At 42.5% G+C, this 20,542-nt stretch overlaps 1 protein-coding gene across 2 annotated transcripts in view; it reads right to left on the bottom strand.

Annotated features, from left to right (window-relative positions):
• The window catches only part of PACSIN2 (protein kinase C and casein kinase substrate in neurons 2), a 211,761-nt gene that overhangs the window by 149,137 nt on the left and 42,082 nt on the right, over nt 1–20,542 (bottom strand). The gene's annotated exons all lie outside the window — the stretch shown is intronic.

Here is a 20,542-nt window from a genome sequence, read left to right as displayed (position 1 = left end):
CCACTTTATTGTGTACACCAGTTCAATTGCTTAGTAACACAAATTGCTAATCAGCCAATCATGTGGTGAAGACGACTTGCTGAAGTTCAAACTGAACATCAAAATGGGGAAGAAAGGGGATTTAAGTGACTTTGAACGTGGGATGGTTGTTGGTGCCAGAAGGGCTGGTCTGAATATTTCAAAAACTGCTCATCTACTGAGATTTTCACACACAACCATCTCTAAGGATTACAGAGAATGGTCCGAAAAAGAGAAAATATCCAGCGAGTGGCAGTTGTGTGGGGGAAAATGCCTTGTTGATGTCAGAGGTCAGAGGAGAATGGGTAGACTGGTACGAGATTATAGAAAGGCAACAGTAACTCAAATAACCACTCGTTACAAGCAAGGTATGCAGAATACCATCTCTGAACGCACAAAACATCGAACCTTGAAGCAGAAGGGCTACCACTCCTGTTATCTAAGAACAGGAAACTGAGGCTACAATTCACACAGGCTCACCAAAACTGGACAATAGAAGGTATGAGGAGTCTCGATTGCAGCTGCAAATTCAGATGGTAGGGTCAGAATTTGCCGTAAATAACATGAAATCATGGATCCATCCTACCTTGTATCAACGGTTCAGACTGGTGGTGGTGTAATGTTGTGGGGGATATTTTCTTGGCACACTTTTGGCCCCTTAGTACCAATTGAGCATCGTTCAAATGCCACGTCCTACCTGCTGACCATGTCCATCCCATTATGACTACAGTGTACCCATCTTCTGATGGCTCCTTCCAGCAGGATAATGCACCATGTCACAAAGCTCAAATCATCTCACCACTGGTCTCTTGAACATGACAATGAGGTCATATACTCCAATGGCCTCCACAGTCACCAGATCTCAATCCAATAGAGCACCTTTGGGATGTGGTGGATTGGGAGATCTTCATCATGGATGCGCAGCCCACAAATCTGCAGCAACTGTGTGATGCTGTCATGTCAATATGGACCAAAATATCTGAGGAATGTTTTCAACACCTTGATTAATCTATGCCACAAAGAACAAAGGCAGTTCTGAAGGAAAAAAGGAGGTCCAACCCGGTACTAGCAAGGTGTACCTAATAAAGTGTCCTGTGAGTGTATATCTACCCCTTCAGATACAGTATTTACATTGCCTGTAAGGCTGGATTCACACCTATGCATTTTTAGTGCTTTTTGCATTTTGCAGATTTGCACTACAGAACGTGTTCCATAGGAAACAATGTTAAATGGAGTCTAGTGCAACTCTGCAAAATGCAAAAAGCACTAAAACTGCATAGGTGTGAATCCAGCCTAAGAGGGAAGCCTACCAGCACCAACTTCCTTTGGGGTTATGAAATGCAGAGAGCTGTAATGGCAGCTGATGCTAAAAGATGTGAAAAGGTGCATCACAATAAACCACACCCACCTTTCATCTTGTCCACATAGCAATCCAACACCATGGCAAACTAGTAGAGATAGGACTGAAACAATTAATGGATAGTATCAATTAATAAAAAGCGTTTTCATTAGCGATTAATTGGTCCGCACCTTCCTCCTGTCCATCCATTAAATAAATCCTCCCTCCTGTGTCCTCCTTGCCGCCGTATGACCAGGCACATCCGCGACGCACCTCGCCTCCTTCTCGCTGTCATCCCCACTGATCTTCTCAGCCCCGCCCACTGCCCCAAGAGAACAGAGAGGCGACGGCGAGATGCTGCAAGGAGAGCCGAGCTGCACATTCAGTCATAGTGCCCCATTGGTGTTCCCGGGAGGAATAGCGCCCCATCATTGGTGTTCCCGGGAGGAATAGCGCCCCATCATTGGTGTTCCCGGGAGGAATAGCGCCCCATCATTGGTGTTCCCAGGAGGAATAGCGCCCCATCATTGGTGTTCCCGGGAGGAATAGCGCCCAATTGCAGCCCTAAGTAGAGCACTTTTTTTAGCCCTCAGACATCGGTCTCTAGCATTAGCCCCCTTTCACATGAGGCGGACTCTGTTTCTACGGAGCCTGCCTCGGTTCCGCCGGCTCAGCGGGAGATCTGTCCGTTGATCTCTGCTGAGCTGGCGGATGACAGGTCCCTCTCTGCTCACTGAGCGGGGAGGGGCTTGTCAGGCGCCACTGCCGCCTATGGAGGGATCGGACGAAAACGGACAGCATGTCCGTTTTTGTCAGCTCTCACCCGATCCGATAGCGACGGACCTGGACGTAGAGCCATCCGTCTGCTTTTAGCGGATTGGACGGGGTCGGATGTCAGCGGACATGTCTCCGCTGACATCCGGCGCTCCATAGGCTAACATGGAGCGCCCGTTCAGGTCCGCCGTCAAAACTGACAGGCGGAACTGAACGGTCTGATCGTGTGAAAGGGGCCTTAAGACTATATTCACAATTGAGCTAAGCATTTTCAGGTGTTTTTCCAAGCATTTGAGGGTTTTTTTTTTTTTTGTTTGGCTTTTTTTTGCAGATTTGCAAATATTATAGGTGTTTTTTTATTTAAGCGTTTTTTGTTGTGGCCAATAGAGAGACCTGTGTAAGGTGTGGAGCGATGCTAGAAAAGGGGAGCGGAGCTGCTGTTTGAGCTAAAAAAAAAAACAAAAAAAACAAACAAAAACAAAAAAAACAAAAAAACTGAAATTTCTTGCTGTTCAGGCATTTTCCATTGAAACATATGGGGACAAAAGTGCTCAAATCTACCTGAAAAGTAGCTCGTGTACTTTTTTGAGCAATAGGCGTTTTGCTACAAGTGACAAAATGTTCAAAATGCTCAGGGGACATTGAAATGAATGAGATTTTGCATGATGAGTGTTTAAGTATCAACCTTCAAGCTAAAAAAAAATGCTCATGTGTGAACAGGGTCTTAAAAGGGTAATTTCACCTTTGTACACGTTTTTTTTCTAAATTCCAGCTCCCATATGCACCATCATTCATGTACTTTTTTTGAAAAAATATCAAAGCTTTCCATCAAATCTAGTCACTTACTTTTCTTGTCTAAATCCACGTTTCCATTAGTAAGGTCTTCTTCCTGATCAGACTTTAGATCATGACTTGACCAGCACACTCCCTGCATCATCCCACCCTCCCACTCCCAGCTGCACATTTTTTAAATGAAATGCAATCAATCAGTGATCACCCTTTTCACTAAATACACAATCAGATTGCATAGTGTATGGCCATCTTTATACAAGTACATAGGAGGGAGTGGACAGAAACACTCAGCTGTCAAGCCCCGTTCACATCTCTGCATAGCGGGGACTCGCATTCCCACATGCGTTTTTTATTTTTTTTATTTTTTTTTTTTTAGCGAGGAGGCGGCGTTTTGGAGCATTTTCACTCATCATGCATAGGGGAGCCCATCCACCTGAATGGGCTGCCCTACACACAGCAATCTCCCCAAAGAAGCTTCAGAACTTTTTTTTTTTTTTAGAGTGGCGCTTGGTGCGTTTTTTACTGCAATTTTTGGTGCAGCGCATTTCTGAATACAAGGAAACACACAGATGTGAATGGAGCCTCATTGTTCTTGTGTTATCACACCAATTTCACTTACAGGTCCCATTCACATCTAGAATAGTGGGAGCGAACGGTTTGTGGTTCGTTTTTCCTGTGACACGCATAGGACAGCCTGCCGATTTCAATTGGCTGCACTGCATGTGGTTAATGGGATAGACATTTTGGCATTTTGTGGGTTGTGTTTTTTAATGTGCGTTTTGCAGCATTTGGTCCTCGTTTTTTCACATGGCAAAATGTTAGTTTGCTTCTGCGTTTGGTGTGCCATTAATTAAATGGCACTAAAAGCGCAACTACTAATTTTAGGTGTATAAACATGGCCATACACTATGCAATCTGATTGTGTATTGTGTATTTAGTGAGAAGGGTGATCACTGATTGATTGCAATTTAATTTAAAAAATGTGCACCTGGGAATGGGTGAGTAGATGATACAGGGTGTGTGCTCATGAGGTCAGCTGGTCAACTCCTTCCTGTGTCATGACCTAAAGTCTGACCAGGGAGAAGACATTACTAATGGAAACGTGGATAAAGACAAGAAAAGTAAGCGACTCTAGATTTAATGGAAAGCATTGATATTTTTGCAAAAAAAAAGTACATGAATGCTATACTGGTGCATAGGGGAGCTGGAATTTAAAAAAAAAAAAAATCTTTTAAAAAAAGTGTACAAAAAAGGTGAACTCGCCCTTTAAGGGCTAATGGGCTTGGACTCTCCCTTACCCCCAAACAGCTCCCTTATGTGTATTTCATGTGTGTACTTGGTTTAGCTTTTCAACTGCAGCTTTAGTTCAACTAGAAATATAAATCGAAATATGTAGTTGAGGAAAAAATGCCAACATTTACCAAAATCTAAACAGCAGCTAAATGGCTGTGTGACTCTTCAAGGTCACATACATTATAGATTCCCACTCGTCGGTAACGCTCTATCTAATTACAATTTTCCCAGCACAGTGACCTTACTCCATTGGCCCAGGTTGTCGGGCAGCCTTTGAGACAAGGTCCTTATTGTTTATGTTCCTCCTTTATTGCATCAGCCATAAGCCGTGCACTTCACAGCCACAGGCAGTTGTAGTTATAAATATGTCACCACAAAAAGAACTTTGTCCTGTCACAGAGAAGTGGGGAAGAGCCAATCTAATAAAAAAGTCTGTTGTCAAAACAGCAGTATGACTTTTCATTGAACAAATGATAACCACCAACCAAGGTTGTTGCACACAGACAAAAATGTGATAATATTGGTAATAAAACAAAGTTTTATGTGTTTATTGGTGGCCAACTTACTATATAAAAAGGGGAGTTCAAATGAGCTTCCTGACATCACAAAGGGAACACACATATTCAATGTATGTAATGCTACAGAAGGTTGTCAGAGACTGCAGGAACACAGAAAAGGATGGTCAGAGACTTCAGGCATACAACAGGAGTGGTTGGGGACTGGAGACATGCCACAGAAGATAGACTGTGGGGGGGGTGGGGGGGGGGGTACATGTGGCAGCTAGGAAGCACTGCAATTATAGCCCCTCTACAAATTATTACTGGGCACACTGGCCCCAGCAGTCAGTAGTGGGAACATTAAGTACCAGAGGGTCAGGTTGAGCACAAAAGCATTTTATAGAGGTAAAACAGCAAAATCCACTCTCTGATTTCCCATTTACTAAGTGTCTTAACTACAAACTTTCCAGACGCCAGGTGCCCAGCACATTCCTTTAGAACCATTGTCCAAGAACATGTCTCAGATGGGTCCTCTACGTATTGCACACATACGTTTTGGGCACCTTAGCATCTATAGATGAGCTATGCTTGACTGGATGTCTGGAGGCCACCATGAGTAGACCTTATCCATTAGAAGTGCATCGTAGTAGGAGGTCTAGCCAAGACCCTTTCCTTGCAAAGACTGCATGGTGAAGATTTAAGCCCTGTACACTCCCTTGCTGTGCTATTGTGTTCTGACAGGAGGATGGCCCCCCCTCCAGAACACTCCGGTCAGTGATTTCAGCCACTGGCTGAGAGCGCTGAATGGGAGCTGGTCAGCAGACCTTTTTCGGTGATGCCCCTTTGACAGGCTGGCTTCTCTCGGACCAACTCCATTATACACGGGCTGAATGTTACTGGACATTCGGCCAGTGTGTACTAGACTTTAGGGAGCAAAAACAAAAATATCCTACCAATCTGCACTTTATAGAGGGTTGATTAAAGCAGGGCTTGACAAATTTGCTTGGAATCTAGGAGCCAGCTAAAAAAGTTAGGAGCCAGTTTTTCAGCTGCTGCTGCTTTTCCAGCATGCTCGTCTGACAGAAGCCAGCTGAACACTTCTTTCGGACCGGCTGCCATACACACGGGCTGAATGGCAGACAGTTTTCATTGAGCTGGCCGATGATGCGACATTCGGCTGTGTGTACTTGGCTTGATGGTGTGATGGGCAGCAGCTCACTAGGGTAGGACAGTGCAGCAAGGTGGGGGCGATAGGAGCTCCAGTGATCCAGTAACTCATGCCACCTTAGGTCCCTTTCACACAGGCACCTCCACTAAGAATCCTCTTGCTCAGTGGGGGATCTCTCCGCTAATCCCCACTGAGGAAGCGGGTGACAGGTCCGCTCCACAGAGCAGACACGGACACAGCTTGCTCTCCTCTATGAGGCAATCGGATAAACGGACCATCTGTCCGTTTCCATCTGATCCGCCAGACGAATGGAAAATAGGACTACTATCCATCCGTTTTTGGCGGACAGGATCGGATGGTGGCGGATGTCATCTGCCGCTCCATAGAGGAGACTGAAGGGTCCAATAAGGCCTGCCTGAAAAACTGACAGGCAGACCTGATCAGGTTGCTGTGTGAAAGGGGCCTGTGGCTGTGTCATGGCAAGGGGAATGAAAAATAATAAAAAAAATTGTATTTTTTTTTTTTCATTGAAGTTAAAGAAAAATTTAATAAAAAATGGTTTCCATTTTTGTAGGGGTGTAAATGGAACTGAGGCCGTTCCAACCAGCTGCCCCACACTCCCTGTCCACTCACCATTAAGAAAAGGGCGCCAGATGAAGCCCGCAACAACTTCAACCTCTTCTCCTCTTGGGAAGGAGATGGGCGGGCAGTGAGAACAGGCAGGGGAAACACTCAGCGCCCTTGTCACAGCCACTACAAGAGGGCGCCAGTTACCCGATATAAACGTCTCGCTCCAGAAGGCCTCAATGCCGCAGCGTCGATTACTGCGCACCCATGAGGGGGGGCACACACAGGGACAAGATACCTCCTGCAGTGCAGCCCAGGCACCAGGTTGCTAATTCTAGTTGCCAATGCGACCTGGCACCTGAAGTTTGTCGAGCCCTTGATTAAAGGATAACTGTGTTAAAAGGTAATTGTCCTTTAAATGTAAAGCTGGGAGCAGATGAGGATAATCAGAGAACAAGGAAAAGTCCACATCTACATACTAGTTCGATCACTGAAGCAAATGGATTGAAGCACAACAATGTCAGCGCAACAGCTAGACAACTAGTATTAGCGAGCTCCCATGTTTCAGTTGTAGGGTAAACGGCTCATCAGGATAGAACTATAGATGTTGCTGCTGCTCACTAGTTTGAGGTGAAAACACCAGGATGTCCCCTTGATCTCCATTTCATTGCATAGTGAATCAATGACCTGTAACTAGCAGGCAGCAAATGTTAAAATGCCTCGTATGCACATGCTTGTTCCTGGCCAGTGACGCTCTAAGTATTCAAGCAACAATAATTCCGCGTACGCACGGTTGGAATTTCCAACAACAAATGTTTGATGGGAGCTTGTTGGTGGAAATTCCAACCGTGTGTAGGCTCCATCGGAAATTTGCTGTCGGAATTTCCGACAACAAAATTTGAGAGCTGGATCTCAAATTTTCCGGCAACAAAATCCGTTCTCGTAAATTCCGAGCGTGTGTACACAATTCCGACGCACAAAATTCCACGCATGCGCGGAATCAAGCAGAAGAGCTGCACTGACTATTGAACTTCATTGTTCTCGGCTTGTCGTACGTCACCACGTTCTTGACGTTCAGAATTTGACAACATTTGTGCGACCGTGTGTATGCAAGACAAGTTTGAGCCAACATCCGCCGGAAATAAATGCAGGATTTTGTTTTCGGAATATCCGATCGTGTGTATGCGGCATAAGAAGGTTTTAGAGCAAGCATCTTTTATAGCCCAACTTAACTTTTCCTCTGCCTTCCCTCCCTTCCACTTATTTTTTTCTTAGGTCTTCAGAACAGTCCAGTGACATAATGGGCCCTTCCTCTTCTTACTTGGCAACAGGATGGTGCTTACTCCTAGACAGCAAGAAGCTCATGTGAACACGTGAATGTGACACCGTTGAGCCCAGGCCAAGGTCATTACATGCCCCCAATGGGACGCGTCCACGACAGAATGGGGTCAGAGAATAAAGGATGCACATCATTCAACATGGGAAACAGGAGACATCTTGTGGCAGAGAAGAGGTATTGCAGGGGACAGCTTCAGATTGAAGAGGAGTATTACCTACCCCCCATCCCCATTTATCATTTTCATTCCTACTGAAAACATGGAGCTTGGCCTTAAAGAGGTCATGAATGGCAGGTCCAGTATTTCTATCACTTTAAAGGACATCTTACAGTTTGGACAGGAAGCTTGAAGTTATAGGGAAACAATAGTTTTTGCTCAATTACATTTATTTTCTCTCAATTTGAACGTTTTTTTAAATAAAATAAATAAAAAAAAAAAGCACAAAAGCATAAACATATATACAACTACAAGTATCAGCATGCCCAGCTTAGTCTCCAACAATGTAATACAAAGAAAACATCAAATGACAAGTCACAACACAGTCAGGAGGTGATCACACTGCTGAGACAATTATGTCATTTTATATGACACAGGAACGTGAAACTTCAAATCCAAAACACAGATGTGGGGAGTATTTAAGAGATTAAGGGACCAGCAAATGTAGACATGGCAGATTTTCTACACAAAGAGCAAGAAATGGAGGACTTTCACACACTCGTTCATTCCTGATCTGATTTAAATCTTAACTCCTGACATCTCTTAAGTCCTGCACAGCTGTACAGGCTCATCTCCTGTACTGAAATAGCTTACTCTGATTTCACTGCACACTGCAAGCTTCTCACAATGTGCATTAGAAGCTGCAATAGGTCAAATAGAGCCTGCTTTCCTGACTGCAGCAGCATCATTTAGACCTTTCCACCACAGCTCTACTGTCCCTGGACTATCCCTTTAATTCACTGGATTGTAGTTCTTTCCATCATGAGGCTCAGTATCATATGCAAGTCTCACCAAGGGCGGTCTGCATGCAAATGTAGTATTCCTAGGTACACCCACTTCTCCAGACCAACATTAAAAAAAACATACCATTATTGTGAGCCACAGTCCTGAACAATTATACAGATATGGATGTTTGCATTCTTCTTCAGGTCTCAGAATAAAAAAATAAATTGTTAAGGTCACTAGAACCCCATCCATGACACTACCTGCCTGGAGTTGTAGTCGCCATCATCATGCCAAAAAATGAATTATTTATCAAATAGTTATGTGTTCAGCATTAGAAAGAACTTAAAGCAGCATTTTCTCCAATTACTTTCATTTTGCAATGCAAGGAAGACACACTGTAGCTTCCAGTTAATATTCAGTTTTAGGATACCCATACACAGGATGATATGAGACAACCAACTGCAACGGAGCTTAAAGTGGGATTCCGGCCGGAAAAAAAAAAATTTAAAAGTCAGCAGCTACAAACACTGTAGCTGCTGACTTTAAATAAGCACACTTACCTGTCCTGGGTGCCCGCGATGTCGGCCGCCCCAGGCCGACCCGCCCCTCGGCTCTCGGGTCCTGGCACCGCCATCCTAACTAAGGGAAACAGGCAGTGAAGCCTTACAGCTTCACTGCCCGTTTCCTACTGCGCATGCGCGAGTCGCGCAGCGCTTTGTGAATGGGACGCGATGTGTTGTGGGACACGCACAGTTTCCATAACACACTGCGCCCCATTCCCCAGAAGACAGTGCGGGGAGGAGAAGACTGAAGATCACCGCGGTGTAGGAAGAGGCAGATTAGGAAGACTGCCTAGCAACAGCCATTTCACGTAAGTTAAAAAATGTTTTTTTTTTTTCTCCCTCCATTATTTTTAATGCTCCACTGTAAAGCAGCATACAAGTTTTAAAGAGAATCTATAATTGTACCCTTACTGAGCAAAGTGACACAAAGTGACCCCCTCCTTCAGCGTAGTCTGACCTTTGCACAGGCTCCACTGCACTCCATTGTTGCCCTGGTACATGCAAGAGAACCTGCCATGGCTTTTAACAGCTAATATGACCAAGTCTTACATTTCCCAGCAAAAACAAGCGTTTCTGACCATCTAGTTATAAATTGTCTAAGCTGCTGCTACATTCTGGGGCGTAAGTGCAGGGTAGGTTTGATCTAAATCAAGATTTTTAAAGAGCAACTGTCATCTCTGTCCCGCAGCTGCTCCTCCTGACCCGCTGTTGACTCACAGACAGTCCCATTCACGTTAATGGGACAGCTTGTGATGTGGCAGTGACACAACAAGGTGAGGGACGTGGCAGCAGCAGGTACTAACAGGCACTGCCATGATGGATCTGAAAAGACAGGTGCTCTTTAAATGTAAGGACTCATTCTCGCTGGTAGTCAGAATCTTTAATATTTGCAAACAAAATGAAGGTTTCCTTTTTAGAATAAGATGTCAGGGTAGTAAAACAGAGATATCAGAACCGATTCAATCATACAGTTTGTAGTGTACATAAATTAGCAAAACAATGGGATAAAATGAATATTCCTTATCCCATGGTTACTGTGAAATTGTGTGAATGCATCAATGCAGTGCATGTTATCTCAGCTTGCATTCATTGAATGAGTTTACCTCAAAATGCAAATATTGCAGAATGTACAGCCTCATGCTACATAACTAAGCTCCATTCATTCATCATTGATTTATATCCACCCTGCATAAGTGCTTGTTTGTTTATGCAAACAGATTTTACAAAAATGGTACAAAAAGCACTGCGATCAATGAGCAATTTTTCTTTCTTCACAGAACACTGTGCATGCAAGGTAATTCAGTGTCCCGACAACTGACAGCAGCACTGGGCAGCCCTGAAAATCAAGCTCAATTGACAGCAGCCAAGCCTTCCCACCTGAAATTTTCTTCGAGAGCCCCAACAATGGCCACCCTGGCCATTTAAAAAGTGGAAGATACTTTTAAAATGTCCGATCAGTACCAAACCAAAATCTGCTTAATAGACCACTATAAATCGCAAAACGATGAAAAACAAGTTCTAGTAAAAGAAGTCAAGAGTCTATTTTTATAACAACACTGCCCTGTTACAGTATGGAAGCTCCCTGTAATATACTGCATGAGAAATAAAAACATAATTAGATATTCCAGAATTAACTCAGACATACACCTTCAGGCCACTCCCGGGTAAAAGCAGAACCAGAACACGGTGACATCACAGAGGCACGTGTGAGAGTAGGAGCGAGTGCAGACATGTGACGGGTACAGCATGCTCGGGAAGACACCATCATAAAACAAAAACAAAATTCATTACTTCTTCTGTATAAAACCTTTGAATGGTAGAACAGGAACCACCATAAGCTCATCAGTAACTGCCTATGTTTGAAAGTGTTGAATCCCAGCATTCATTCGGCTATTCCACATGCACGCTTACAAGCATGTATGTTGCCTTTGCAGTGCAGCTACCATGTGATCTAGTTGCAGTGCATTTTTAAAAAGTAGTGCATGTACTATTTTTGGAACAATCCAGTACAATTTCAGCCAATTCAAATAAATAGGCTGAAAATCACCTCACTGAATCATAAAGACTGACCCTAAATGCAGGCTGTGGTCCCTAGTAGAAGCGAAAAAAGCAAACTGACCATGGTGAGACAGATGTGCTTCCAGGCCTAGCATAGTCAGTTTAATATGGGAAAGCAGGTGGACTGGCAGGATCACAGGGTAGATCACACAATGGAAGCAATGCAAAAAGAACAGGATACTTTTTTCATACAAGTACTTGGTACAACAGACACATAACAGAAATATGAAATGCTGGAGTAACATACTTTAAAAGGAGTCAAGGTAGACACAAAACCTGACAGATTTAAGAAGGCATCTATAATTCCTACATATGACCTCTCCCTGCCTCCTTCAGGACCTTTTCACTGCTTATATGAAGCTATAATAAGCCATGGCCACGTTGTGAGTCCTCACAGTTTTACAATACCTTCTCTTTAGTATCTCCAGCCTCAGGGGATGGTACAAACAGAAATCTATAAGAACGCAGGTACTGCCCGATGCCATGAAGATTGCTGTGGTTCTAGAGCAGTGTTTCTCAACTCCAGTCCTCAAGGCGCCCCAACAGGTCATGTTTTCAGGCTTTCCATTACTCTGCACAAGTGATTTGATCAGTTTCACTGCCTTAGTAATTACCACAGCTGTTTAATCTGAGGGAAATCCTGAAAACATGACCTGTTGGGGCGCCTTGAGGACTGGAGTTGAGAAACACTGTTTTAGGCTGGATTCACACCTATGCATGTTGCTTTTGAGCGTTTTTGGAGGTTTTTTTTTTCATGCTTGCCACGTTTTTGAGCAGCGTTTTTGCCGCGATTTGCGTTTTTTTTTTTTTACAGTTTTATTTTACAGTCTTAAAAAAAAAAAAATAAATTAAAAAAACGGCAAAAACGCATCAAAAACGCATCAAAAACGGTGCACTTGCGTTTTTGATGCTTGTCCATTGAATTTTATTACATGAAAAACGCTGCATTTTGCATGAAAAAAAAGTCCCTGACCCTTTCCAAAAATGCAGAGAAACAAAAAGGCATTGATGTGAACATGTTCCATAGGAACCCATGTAAAAAAATTCCCGTGCATTTCTGCAACATGCAAAATGCATCAAAAAACGCGCTAGTGTGAATGGAGCCTTGGAGCCTTAGAGCCAAGCAAGCAGTGGGGCAGACTGGAATAGGAAGTCAGGGCAAGTATACAACTCAAAAAAAAAAAAAAAAAAAAAGTATACTAAACCTTTAATCTCCCCTGTTGCAATTTTTAAAAAGCTTGACCTACGAAGCAAACGGTTATTACTTCATTTGTTCAACTGCCCGTCCAATCTCTGCAGAGTTAGACCTCATGTACAATGCTCCTGCTAAACGGACATTTAGGGGCAGTTGGGCATTTTTTTTCAACTGTTTCTGAACTCTCCTCTATGTTATCTTATCAGTACATGTACACAGGGTCGTTTATGGTCGTTTCTAGGCAGTTGAGTTTAGAGGCCTTTTTTGGAAAGCAAAAAAATTAAGTTCAGACGCTGAGTTTAGAGGCATTTCAAGTGGTTAAAACACAGTTTACAGGCGTTTTTCATTTTTTGAAAAAAATAAAAAACATTTTTATTCTTTTTCAAACGCTTCTAAAACACAAACGCAGCAAAACACCGATAAACGCAGCATGTAAATGCTACAAAAACGGACATTTTAATTGTGGGTTCCTATCTATCAAGTTAAATCATTCAGGAGAGGTTGTAAAAACATCCCGTGTACATGAAGCCTAAGAGATAATCTCGCCGACAGATTATCTATATTTTACTCTTCTGGAAGATTCCGATACCGGCATTCCCCACTGCACCTAGTTGATGTCATCTGGCCGCCCCCTACAATAAAGGATACAGTAGAGATGTATGTGTACATATGAATGTGAGTTAAGGACCTTAGGATTGTAAGCTCCTTGAGGGCAGGGACTAATGTGAATGTACAATGTATGTACATTTCTGCGTAAATTGATGGCGCTATACAAGTACCCGTGACAAATAAATACAGTAAATCGGTGCAAAAAAAAAAAAAAAAAAAAAAAAAAAAACACACACACACGGTCACTGTACTAATGACACTGACTGGGAAGTGATTAAACATCTAGGGCGATCAAAGAGTTAAATGTGTGACTAAACAGTGTTTTTGTGTATTATGTGGTGCTTTCACTAAAGGGATATGCTGGTTTTTATTAGGGATCGACCGATTATCAGTGCGGACGATATTCACCGTTTTGGAAGTATTGGTATCGATCACAAATGTACCCGATATTACCGATGTTGCTTTAAGGGGTTTTATCGGGGTGTTGCATGCATCACACCAGTACCGTTCTTTAGGGCGGACGGTCAGCTTTATTGTAATAACAACCAATACTTGTAATAACAGCCAAGAGCAACGGGAGGGGACGGTCTGTTCCCTCCTGCCGCTCGCCCGAGTTCTCCCGTCCCATTTGGAGGCCCGAGAAGCGGCAGGCCAAAGACCCAAACAAAGCGGATGCTTCGTTCGGTCTCGGATCTAGTAACCCGGAAGCGATGCAAAGATATCACTTCCCAGATTACTGGCATCTTAAAAAGGAGCCAGTTATAAAAAAAATAGAAAGTATTCAAAAACACCGATCTGAGGAGAGAGGAAGGGTTTGGGGTCTTCTAGACCCAGATCCCTCCATAAAGAGTACCTGTCACTGCTTGTGACAGCAATAACAGTGATAAAAAAATAATAATAAAACAAATGTAAAAAGGACAGCGTAAAAATAAAAATGTTAAATTTACAAACTATTGGCAGAGAATATGGGCTATTGGCCTGAGAGGTGGCCAAAATATCGGTACTGAAAAAAGATATCGGTCGATCCCTAGTTTTTATTCCCTTGGTAACAAAAAACCAGCACATCCACGCCAACAGATTGTTTACATAGACAGAGCTCTGTCTTGTCTTCCTCCTTGCTGATCAGCAAGTGCTGGTGGTCATTCATTGGCCGGCACCTACTGATCGGCTTCTACTGAGATCAGCCAATCAGTCATATCACAGCCAGAGCGCCCCCTACCCGGGGGCAGAATTACATATATATGTACATGCGAATCTGCGCAGCAAGGCCGCACTGTATTGCCCTGTACACACGGTCGGACATTCCGACAACAAAATCCTAGGATTTTTTTTCCAACGGATGTTGGCTCGAACTTGTCTTGCATACACACGGTCACACAAAGTTGTCGGAAAATCCAATCATTCTGAACGCGGTGACGTAAAACACGTACGTCGGGACTATAAAACGGGGCAGTAGCCAATAGCTTTAATCTCCATTTATTCTGAGCATGCGTGGCACTTTGTCCGTCGGATTTGTGTACACACGATCGGAAATTCCGACAACGGATTTTGTTGTCGGAAAATTTTATAGCCTGCTCTCAAACTTTGTGTGTCGGAAAATCCTATGGAAAATGTGTGATGGAGCCTACACACGGTTGGAATTTCCGACAAGGTCCTATCACACATTTTCCGTCGGAAAATCCGACCGTGTGTACGGGGCATAACAGTAAAGCTACAGTGTACAGTCAGCAGAAACAAAAAAAAAAAAAAAACACAAACACACACACACACACACACAAATAGGCTTTCAATAAGTTTTTTGTTTTTTTTCCCCAGCAGTTCACACACTCTCACCCATCTTTAAAGAATTACTTATGGCACACCACCCCAGATTAAACATTAAAAGGGCTGACAGGTAACATTGATAGTATATGATTAGACGTCCGTGGTGTCCAAGTGTTTCACAGAACGTAACATTATAAATAATGAGAACATATTAGAAAGTTCACAGGGAGAGGAAAAACATCTTGGATGACCTAATGGCCTGCCAACACCCATTCATTACACTGAAATGATTACTATTCTGCCTTTGTTTTTTTTAAGTCATGTTACTGCTTTATTCACTTTGAACAGCTTATTAGCCAGGGTAGCCCGTGTAAGCTCCAAATATAGCATCAGTGGGGTTTATTTACTAATGCAGGCCATACATGGGTCAAATTCTGAACGAATTCCCTTTGCGAAAATTGGAAATTTTGTGCATTTTGTGATCCAATGGTGCCACCATTGATTTAGAAATTTAACCAACCAAGCCTTCTGGCTGCATTCACTCCTGAGCGTTTTCAGCTCATAAAACACCCGAAAAAACACCTGAAAAATGGCCAACAAGCAAAATCCCATTCATTTTAATGGCACCTGTTCACATCTGAGCGTTTTGCCACCTGAAGCAAAACGCCTGAAAAACGCTCTCAGCTCAAAAAAGAACATAAGCTTCTTTGGGGCAGATTACAGGCGTTTTTCTGCCTTTTACATGGGTGACCTGAACAAAAACACGTCAAAATCGCTGTAAAAATGTGCGACTTTGAAACGCTCAGGTGTGAATGCAGACTCAATCTTACCCCATGTTGCTACAGAAAATTTTTGTGTCCAGGAATTCTCTTTTCTTGCACTCTGGTGCTTTTCTTTTTTTATTATATTTTTCACACTAATCTCCCATCATTGATTTAAAAAAAAAAAAAAAAATTGTATTTAAAACAATTTCCAACATGCCCGATCACTCAAATTCGATGGCCTCATGAAAATCAGCCGTTGCTGCAGCCCGTGACTGGTGCAAAATTCAAACTAAATTCTTAGATAAGATTTTTGAAAGAAAAATCTTTCGAAATTCAATCCATGTATGGCCGGCCATGTATTATACAATTTTCTTGGCCAATTTTCCTTTAGGATTTACCAAAACCATATAATATGAGGTCAAACTTAAACACTTTCAATTTGCACTACATAGTTGAAGGTAAATCTAAAAGGAAATTGAATAAGAAAATTGTATAATGTATGGCCAGCCTAATGGTCCGTACACATGATCCGAAAATCGGACGACAGATTGTCTGACTTTTTTCGCTTAATAGTCGCAAGTAGAAATCTAATAGGTTACTGAAGTCACGAAAATTCTCGTACGACAGGGGAAAAAAAATTTAAAATATCGGAAGTGATGTCATGTGCAGTAATGTATTTGTATTGTATTTCCGGACGACAACTGTACTGACTAAATGAAAATCGTACGATCTGGTATCGTACGAGGAAAATTTTCGCGCTTGTCCGATCTAATAATATCGGATAAATTGTCGTGATCGGCTCTTGAAAACTCTGTACTAATGATCCAAGTATCGTATGATCGCGTCGAAAGCGGTATCTTTCATCCGATTTTCGGATCGTATGTACGGGCCATTAGGCTGAAGAGTGCAAAATCTGCTGCAGCTGTGCATGGTAGTCAATCAGCTTCTAACTTCAGTTTGTTCAATAAAGCTTTGACTAAGAAACCTGGAAGCGGATTTCTATGAAGAGCTGCACCAGATTTTGCACTCTCCAGTTTTGGTAAATCAATCCCATTGTATTCTCTGGGTTGTCGCTCAAGGTGGCTGAATAGAGGTGGTGGGGAAGCAAAGAGAGAGGTTAGTCTGTACAGCTGGGTAGAGGGGTATTAAAATGCATGTCCAAGAAAAACCATTTATTTTGTTAGAAATCCTTTGCCAAATGTATGCAAAACTGTTTTATTATGGCTGACCAGGCCTCCATTGGAAAAATTTTTCCCTCACTTCCTATCTTGCTGATGTTTACTGGACTTGTACCAGAATTCTACTAAATAAAGTAAGGCAAGGCTAGAAGACCCATCAGATCTTTTTTCCTGTCTGCACCTCACTGCAGACTTTCACTCACTTTCTTGCTGGCAAAACATTTGTCAGCAGGAAGTGAGGGTAGATCTCTCTAATAAAGAGAGAGTCATAAAAACCAAAAAAGAGAAAACCTTCTCTCTTTTTGTTGTTTTTTCAGGGAGGATTTGGCTTCACATACACTTTAAAAGTGCCCACAAAGGCTTAATTTATAAGGGCTTCTAAACAGGCACCTTGAGAACAGCCATTCATGTCTATTGGCAACTGTATACAGCACCCGGGCTTCCTATACAGAGAAAATCTGCTGGGAATTGCGTTGCATGTGCTCATTGTGTAAGAGTCCTAAAAGGGATGTCAACTTTCAGCATCATTCTGCTCTACACTGATCTGGAGTCACATATGACAGATCATGTCACGGTACGAGCATCAGACTCAAATAAATGTAATCACCACATTCCCTAGTGAAAGTGCCTGGCTAGGGGAAACACTGCCGAATCTCTATTACTATCGGGGCAGCAAACATACAGCAACACCTCACTATTTCAAGTGTGTAAAAAGAAAAGAAGTGGCAATAAGGACAAACTGATGATTGGGTAGGTGCACTGACAAATATAGGATTTATTTCTGTTAATGAACTTTGAAAGTTATTTCATAAATAAAAACAATTTTTTATAGGATCCTCATTTTACAGCATTTTTTACAGTATAAAAAGTAGTTATACCCTTGTGTCATCAAAAGTTGGTCTTGCCCCTGTCGAAGAAATTACTTTATGTGAGCTTTTTGTGTAACTGCCCACCAGAGACCAACTTGGAGACATTTTTACCCATTCCTTCATACACATTTCTTTAGTTGCAAGAGGTTTGTGGGTTTCCTTGCATAAAACTACACACACACACACACACACACACACACACACACACACACCCCATTTCAATGGGATTCAAATCAGGGCTTTGACTAGGATAGTCCATAAAAGATTGTCCATTTGCTAGTTTAGTCCTGGAAAAATTAGCAGTTGTTTGGCATCTATGTCACTTGTAGATTGATTTCAAATAATTTGGCAGTCTTTTTAAAGCCCGACCGGGCAGGAGTCCCTTCACAGGGTTCCAGCAGTTCTTTCTAGACATTCCAGCTGTAAGGACTCTCATAGACCCCAGGCACAAAGGTTGCGTCTCTGCCCTCCTTTCCCCCAGGCCATTCAGAAAACAAAAAGACTTGGGCCCTGTGTGTTGCTAATGATCAGAAAGAGAGGAGGGGGGGGGGGGGGGGGAGAGATGCGGCTGTAGTTCTGGGGTCCACCACTTAAAGCCACAGTGGCAACAGGACTTTCCCCACCATAAAATCTAAATTTGCATGACATAGATATGCCTGTCAGACAGTGAGGTCCTAATGAGGATCTAGAAGGTCTGCTCTTCTTGAAACCTGTGAAGGTAATCCTGCCCAGGGTGAGATTTTAAATCCATTGCCAGGCTCATAGGTATCCACAACCTTCTTTATGCAGGCCTTAGGAGAGCTCTATTGATCTTGGCATGATGATACCACACAAGTCAATAGCAAGAGAAAACCAGACCCTAGATGTATGGGGTTTAAATAACGAAAGGTTCCAACTACAAACTTCAAGGAATTAATCATTGGCACCTAAACTGGAACAATGGAGGATGGATTTGATGGATGTAGTGGTAACCGCAGGACTGGACTTTCTTTAGGACAAACCTGCATTTTTGTTAATTTAGATTATGAGAATGAACGTATCAGATCAAATATATGTGTAATTTTTCCAAGTACACCTCATTTATCTGTTTTAATAAAAGACCAAAATATACTGAAAAGGTCTACAGCTTCCATGGGTTGTGCTTTCCTTTTCACATGTGTACATACTTACACACATACAGGACAAACTGGCAATATATAAAGATTGTGGCATACATATGAATGGACCCTTTGTCTTCAGAATCAGCAGAGTGACACAGGCTTGACAAATGACCTTGCCCAGTTTAATGGGCACCTGAAGCATCCCAAATCCCTCATATACTGAATCCATACAAACCTCCCACTGAAGGCAATCAACAAATATGCAGCAAAGTTATCCTGAAAAGGAAAACATTAAACAGGATGGCAAAACTCCTAAACAGAGGGGAGGGAAGGAGCATGTCAGTGATCCTTGATGCCTGCTGCAGCTACTCCAAGGTAAAGCAGCCTAGGCATGCACTTAATATTTCACTACCTGTGTAAATAATGCAAGAACACTGGCAGAAAACTCTCCAGTGAGTGCAAAATGTTTCCTTGGAGAACAAGGTCTTAAAGAAGGTCTAAGGTCAAAGAGAGGTAAAACATTTCATTGGTCCAAGAGAAGTCGTAATTCAGTAACTTGCCTGCAAATACCACTTCGGGATTCTATTCTTGTATTTACAGAGAGCAAATGACAAAGTTACAACTCCTTGTATCAGACATTCCAAGGTATGGGACAAGCAGAAACTGAAAACTTACATGAAACTGGGGTTATTATGAATGTTTCCAACTAATTGATTGATAAAAATAAGCAATGTTCTCAACTTCCCATAAATAAATGTGCTTATTATCTAAAGCTTATCTGATATTGTGACACCAGTAGACAGCCTGAAAAGGAGAATGAACGATCCAGCACTGGCCTGAGGTCTCCTGCTCAGCAAAGAAATCCAAGGAAAAGCTGGCACAACTAGTAAAAAAAAAAAAATAATCAGACATTGCCCTTGATAAAAACACATCAAGGTTTTTACCCCTTCTCCACTGCTTCCAAACAAACAGAAAAAAAAAAAAAAAAACAACGGTCTGGAGTTCAACTTTAAAAAGAAAACTAATTCTCCATAGTTAGGAGGCAATGCTCCCATATCACCTCACTTCTTTTAGTATGCAATCTTGCTACCCCGGACACCAGCTGTTGATGCTGGAACAACCCCTTTACTACCTGTGACAGAAGGTCTGATAATACATAAAGGTGCGTCTAGATGTTTCTCACATCCACCAATCAGATTCTATTCTGCCTTGCAAGTCAGACGGTGATTGAATTGCTGAATGCAGAGCATGGGGAAGTTACACAAGTTTCACTAAACCCACAACAGTAAAATCAGTCTGTATATGCAGTAAAGCATGCTTGTTATACTCACTCTGGAACCTAAGGGGTTAATCCACTGCATTGTGTGAAAAAGTCAGTTTGATCCTGTCTACTCTAATCCTTACCTTATTCCGCTGTCACCAATCCATCTGCTGATAGAACAGAGCCTGTAGGCACTCTGCACATGCTCAGATTGGTGTGTATGTGCTGGATAGTTTTCTTTTGGTGGAGGGTGCATGTGATCAGCATAGGGCCAATCAGCACTGTCCAGACAAAGGGTCAGGAGGTCATGCAGCCTCATAGAACAGTCAGAAAAATGAACACTACTCCTACAAGCTTTAATCGGTGCTTGGCCGGACAGCGATAGAAGTCACAAGACTGCTTTATACTGGTGATAAGGAAAGGAATTTAGCAGTTTATACTTACCAAAATAATT

The sequence above is a fragment of the Aquarana catesbeiana genome, linkage group LG03, assembly GCF_042186555.1.
Source record: "Aquarana catesbeiana isolate 2022-GZ linkage group LG03, ASM4218655v1, whole genome shotgun sequence".
NCBI lineage: Eukaryota > Metazoa > Chordata > Amphibia > Anura > Ranidae > Aquarana > Aquarana catesbeiana.
Note: the sequence above shows the minus strand (reverse complement) of the source record. Positions and strands in the feature narration are given on the sequence as shown.